The 6106-nt window shown below is 35.8% G+C and overlaps 1 long non-coding RNA gene across 1 annotated transcript in view; it reads right to left on the bottom strand.

Annotated features, from left to right (window-relative positions):
- LOC148183164 (uncharacterized) overlaps window positions 1–4411 on the bottom strand; it is a 23487-nt gene extending 19076 nt beyond the window's left edge. The window contains exons 1-2 of the long non-coding RNA XR_015773758.1: window positions 4271–4411; window positions 457–604 (exon numbers count right to left, since the gene is read on the bottom strand). This is a non-coding gene — a long non-coding RNA (uncharacterized LOC148183164). The remainder of the gene's footprint in view (window positions 1–456; window positions 605–4270) is intronic.
- Window positions 4412–6106: the final 1695 nt, after the last annotated feature.

The raw sequence follows: 6106 nt of genomic DNA on the forward strand, positions 1-6106 counted from the left end.
CTTTCCTAAACAATCATTTATTTCCTATGACCCTGAACCTGAACTAACAAGTTAAACAGATATGCTCTGAGAGGTATTGAACCAGCACATGGCTAATTTTATATATCATAGTAGTGACAGTGAACTCAGAGGAAAAAAAAAAACAAAAACAAAAGAAAAAAAAAAGGAAAAAAATACATAAATGATACTAAACTTATTTATCCTTCCCCAACTTCCACTCATTTATGGCTCAGGGATTCTCTTAAGAGTTGACATGGTTTTATTTAATAGCATTGAATGAACTTGTTTGTTTCAGTTTTTAATCCATGTCAACTTTAAGCACTCCTAATGACCCCTGAAATGGAGTTCCATTAGTTAAGATGTGAGTATGAAAATACTATTCCTTTGTTTTGAACCACTCTATTAGTTTCACTTGATGCTCATCTCCTACATGTGAAGAAGATACAGTCATCTTACCTTTTTCATGTCATTTCCAGTCCTGTAGATCTCTATCAAATTCTCCGTCAGTTGATTCTACTTCAGGCTGAAGATTGTCAAATTTCCTTCATCATATGGAAGCTGCTCCAGAAGCCTGATCACCTTTATCACTCTTCACATATTCACTCTGAAATGGGAATGAGAATTACTCACAGCACTGAAGAAGCAGAATAAACCAGAGCTCTATACAGTCATGTTTTCCAATTTTCTATTTCTTTTGTAATAATTCCTAACTCAGTTTCTGTGTGGTATTTTCTGACCGATTCCCCTGAAGTCAATGGAGTTGAGCATTAACTTCTGTTATTTAACGTTGTGCCCAGTTGTCCCCACAGCAGCTACCAATACTTATCATGTCAACACCATGATACCTCTGATTCTTTTAAAAGACATTGCCTGCTATTTGTGATTTTCAACTGTCCAGCTAAGTTTTTAAAACATTATTTTCACATACAACATGACATCAAATTCTTCTATTTATTCAAAGCTGTCGACTAGTTCTGCCAGTATTTTTTGTAGGAAATAACATCAGACCCTCAAAGAAAAGCTTGGCAGAGTGAGGTTGGCTTTTACCTAGAGAAACTGGGGCTAAAACTACTTACTATGGACAAAGACAAAACCTTCAGGGACCTTGATGCAGGCAAAAATAAGTTCGTGCCCTGTCCAGACAAATACACAAAACCTCAAGCAACAGCTGATTTAACTTAACTCTAAAGGTTAGAGGAACTCTGAGAGAGTGACCGAGGTGTTTAGAACCCAGAAAAGTGAAATGGAGATTAGCTTCTCTCACCAACAGGCAAAACCAGAAGTAATATGAATTTAAACAGCCCCAGCACTGACTCCATCAGCAATGCAGTTCTACCAGCTGAACTGCAGCATTGTCTCTGCTTGTCCAGCTCAGGTAAGATTTTACCATTACAGGTAAGATTTCAAATACTCCTCATCCCACCTGGGGAAAAAATAAGGTTATACATGTGCTACAAGGAATGCAATCTGAATACAACAGAGCTTGTTCTGTGCCCATCAATGTCAAAAATCACCTGTAAAGTCTTTACTACCAAAAGAGACTTCCAAAAAGGAAAATTCACATTTGGTTTCTCACAATCCAGACTGGATTTTCAAGCACTGAAGAAAAAAAAACCCTCTAATCTAAATAAATAGATTCAGAAATCAGTAAGTCTAAGAAAAAGCATGGCAACGTGGTTCTCCATAATTCAGATAATGAAAACACAAAAAAAATGCTCCAATAATTAATGTTTTTAAAAATCAATTAATAAAAATTTTAGTCAATGGATTATTAACTTCTTTTTATTTCCATCTTTATTTGTAGTCCACAAATGCTTGTCAACAAGAGTACATAAAGACCAGCTAGGACTGGGCAGAGAAAAGAGGCAGCAGCTCTTGTTTAGATTCATGAAGGTAATGCTCATATGCTGTAGCTGCATCTCATTTGGAAGCCATTCACAAGAATTAAGGTAGAGGATAGATATGCCATATATATATTTATAGAAGATATAGACATAAAATACATAACAAAAAGGCTGACATCAGGACAGATGGCTGGTTCCTACATTTTTGCCAGGATATGGCTTTCTCTCTTCAATTACGACTAGATTTGTCAATTCTGATTATGTATTGACATAAAATTGTTACATCCAATCACATAATCAAAACTGTGCTACTAATAAGAAAAATTACATTAAAATAATTTAAATTTTTCTTTGCTAAAAATCTTTATGTATTTCTATATGTATCTTCTGAAATTTAGAAGCAAGTCAGAAGAGCAGGGTGGGAATCTGTATTTCTGTATGTGCATAATCTATGCAATAGGCTGCTTTTGAAAAGACACAAATTATGATAGAATTAAAATACACTGTAAGTGAAACAAAAATACATTGTAAAAAAAGAATATAAAATTATTCCGAGGACATAATGCAAACAATATGCACCACATAGTTTCAGTAATAAATTGGAAATTACGTAACGTGAAAAAATACTATAATTCCTTGGTCTGCCACTAATTCCACACTGACATTATCTTTATGTAGTGATTATATAGAAGCCAACATAGTAAATACTATTTTCTTCATGTTATATAAGAGTAACAACTACAGAAGTCCTGAAAATTGACTTCACCCTTCTCTCACAATTAAATTTTGTATATTTCCAGAAACATATTTAGGGAATAATAAGGCAGTTTTGAAAAATCTGCAAAGAAACACATAATTGGAACACATTAAATTACTTTGGCAGTGAGGAAACCACAGGAGAACTCAAAGGTGGACGTTTTTCTGAAGCTAAGTCACAAAGATGACTAGAAGGCACAAGTATATAGTTAACATTTACTCTTTCCATGTGAATTTCGCCTTATATTGTATCGGGAAAGCAAATGATAGCATTTTTAAATTCTGTGTTATATTGCCCTTCTGAAAGCATTCTTCGTATTCGATTGCACCATCTGGTTGGCAATTTGCCTATGTGTCCTTCCTGCTTTCTCAGAAACTAAGTGGGGATGTGCTTAGGAAAGAAATGGGAAACATTACCACTCAAAGAGTTGCCTGCCTGCACCATTTTAATTCGGCTCCCATTCTTGCCTCTTACCTTCCATTTCATCACCACGTTCCTGACCATCCCTGTAGCCATGGACAGGGTTAATTCCAGCAGCAATGATACCAAATATTTACATTTCAAATAGCTTTCTAAAGAAACGTTTCCATGTATTTCCTCCACAAATAACAGCATTTTAGGGTTGGTTTATGTGGCTGTATTTAATGTGCACAGAGTATTTTAATATGCATCAGAGTATTTTAGTGTGTCTTGATGTATCCAGACACACGGTTCTTCCCCTGCTCTTTCTCTTATTTTTGAACAACTTGTAACTAGAAACTAATTTTCCACACATTTTTCATTTATATTTTATCTATAAAGTCTTGTATCAAAACGTTAGCCATTCCATATGAGGACACCATAATGATAAAGCACTAAAAAAACACCTTTTAAAAATTTTATTTTTATCATTATATTTATCATATTTATTATATTTATCATGCATAGCAAAAATGTGGCCCTACTTCCTCTACAGCATTCCCTCTAACCATGAGATAGTTGTGCTGGTGGGCTTTGTACAACTAAGGACTTCATATTAGAATACATGAAGGGAATGCAGCTCACAGTTCATTCCCCTCTCTCTAAAAGACCTTGGAAGAACCCAGGTGCTTTTTTCCCTTGTCTTAGGCTTGCCATATTAGAGGCAATAACACTATCCAAGTATAGCACAGGTAAATGAGAGATATCCAGGACTTCCAGCCTTTTGGAGAGTAAACATAATTGGGAGCATGAAAGGTATGGTGTGCACATATCTGCTGTCACCTGTGTCATACATGGGCCATATATGAGCAAATAAACCTTTTCTTCCAGCAGAGGTCAAGAGCTCTACAAGACTTTGGTCTCAGAAACCACAGATATTAGAGAACTGATTTGATGAATGTATTAGTGAGGATCCAGATGCAGAGATTCTACTGAAATATCTATGTTTTCTTACCCAGGAACTAACTGCACATCTGGAAAAAGTTCTGCAGAGTTGGAAGAAGTTGTTTAAAGGCTTAAGGTTAAATCCATAAGCCATTAGAAGTCTTAGATAGGAGACAAGCATTAATACAGGATTCAATCCTTCAGAATCTCAGCTCAATTAGCACCTAATCCCACAGTTTATGGACCATGGCTGCCAACGTCACAGCCATCAATGGTCCTTTATAATACCTGATAATAAAACCTGAGGGTTTATATTTGGACATACCTGGAAGCACTCCCTCTTCTCAGTGCTGATAAACTCAATGTTCTGGTCAGACCTTAATCTCCACTGGATCCACAAGTATTTCTCTGCCTCCCACACTGCCTTCAGTGGATGCTTATCACCTGTGTAATTAGCTTCCTTACAAAATATGGAGTTGGAAGATCATGGGATTGTGGCACACCTTGGTGTTTTAAGCACCTACAAAAGACACATGTAACATCCCCACCTTAGTGACTAACAAGTGCCACTTGCTCATTCTGTATTCATTGATCAGCACACCATCCTTCTCCCTGTGCCTCCCCTCTCTTCCCACCTTCACTTCAAGTATTGCAATAAAAATTGCAACCCACAATTCATACATAGAATCTACATTCATTCTGTTTAGAGCACTGGAAGAATGTGGTGCTCTGTAAGGAGAGCAATTCATGATGCTGACTTTAGTACGAGTAGGGAAATCCCTGAGATTATACAGTTCATCAGAGCAAGCTTTTTCCCCTTTCCTCGCAAATGTCATCTTTGACCTCAACTTTACACGTGGTACTTTTACATCTCCATGTATTTTGAATCTCCCTGCTCTCCTGCAAACTTTGTCATTATTGTCTAACTGCTGCCTGACTCAGCAGCAGCCTCTTCTCTTTTCTGAGCTATTTATGACTTAATTTGGTGCCACAATGTTTGCTGACTACTTCTTTAACTGTCTCCTTGATACCTTGACATAAAATAATCATGCAAATTGGATATTTTTTTTTTTTTTAATGGGAAGTGACCCTGGTTTTCAATTAAAGTGCTTTTGGTTCTGCCAAAGCAATGCAACTAGCAATAACCAATGCTTTGAGCTTTGTTGTGTTACATTTCTGCCTGTGAAAACTCTTAACAATACTGAAGGAATGTCAGTATTTTAAAGAGGATGCAACATCTATATTTACATACACAATAGTCCTTAAAAACTTTCTGAGCACAAAGAAGTTTTCAGCATTAAAAACAAATATTTACCATAGCTAACATACCCATAGTGTCTTAAATAGAACCATTACTCTACATTGAGTATTGAGTCATACATCACTATCCAGTATGCCAGAGCACTGTAACAGTTAGTTAGCAATGACTTTTTATGGGAAAACCTGTACATGTTGAAACTATGATCCTATTCCTAATCCTATGTAACCAAAGATATGTTATACAGATTATGAAGATTTAGAAACCTTTGAAAAACAGATGTGCCAAGGAACCCACTACAAGCAAGCATATATTGAATTTATATATTAATTTATACAGTGCCCATCTCTAAGCAGAGTCTGGAATCCTGTAAAAAATAAACAAAAATTAAACCAAACTGGGTTCAGAGCCAAGAGAAATCAGCTATATGAATAAAATTGGGAGGGTGAAAGAAAACTATTCCAAAAAGATATATACATGTCTCCAGATACAGTGCTGTCTTAATGGACACGTCATAATATCAATACTGGAAGTAACAAGAATATAATTTACAGCAAGGATAGAAATATTCAAGAAAAAAAGAGAGCAATTATGACAGAGTTAATTTACAGCTATTGAAAGCCACAGTGCAGAGGCAATTACAGTGGAGGAAATACAAACTGTGTAAATTTTGAATGAAGATTGAGTACCTGTACTGTCACACAACATCTAGAGGATTTCAGCTCCAACTATTGATCATATTCCATTTCATTCTTTGATTGAAATATTTAAACAATAAGAAAACATTGCAACTGCTGTGGGAGAGCTTTTGGGTGTGTATTCCCTCAAATATATGAACTCTTATTCTATTACTGTCCTCCTTCCCATATTTTATTTATAACACATCAGGGTTTTTAGTCCTTT

Source organism: Pseudopodoces humilis, chromosome 14 (assembly GCF_049639895.1).
Source record: "Pseudopodoces humilis isolate 2021_Gansu_Grassland_sample_001 chromosome 14, ASM4963989v1, whole genome shotgun sequence".
Taxonomy (NCBI): domain Eukaryota; kingdom Metazoa; phylum Chordata; class Aves; order Passeriformes; family Paridae; genus Pseudopodoces; species Pseudopodoces humilis.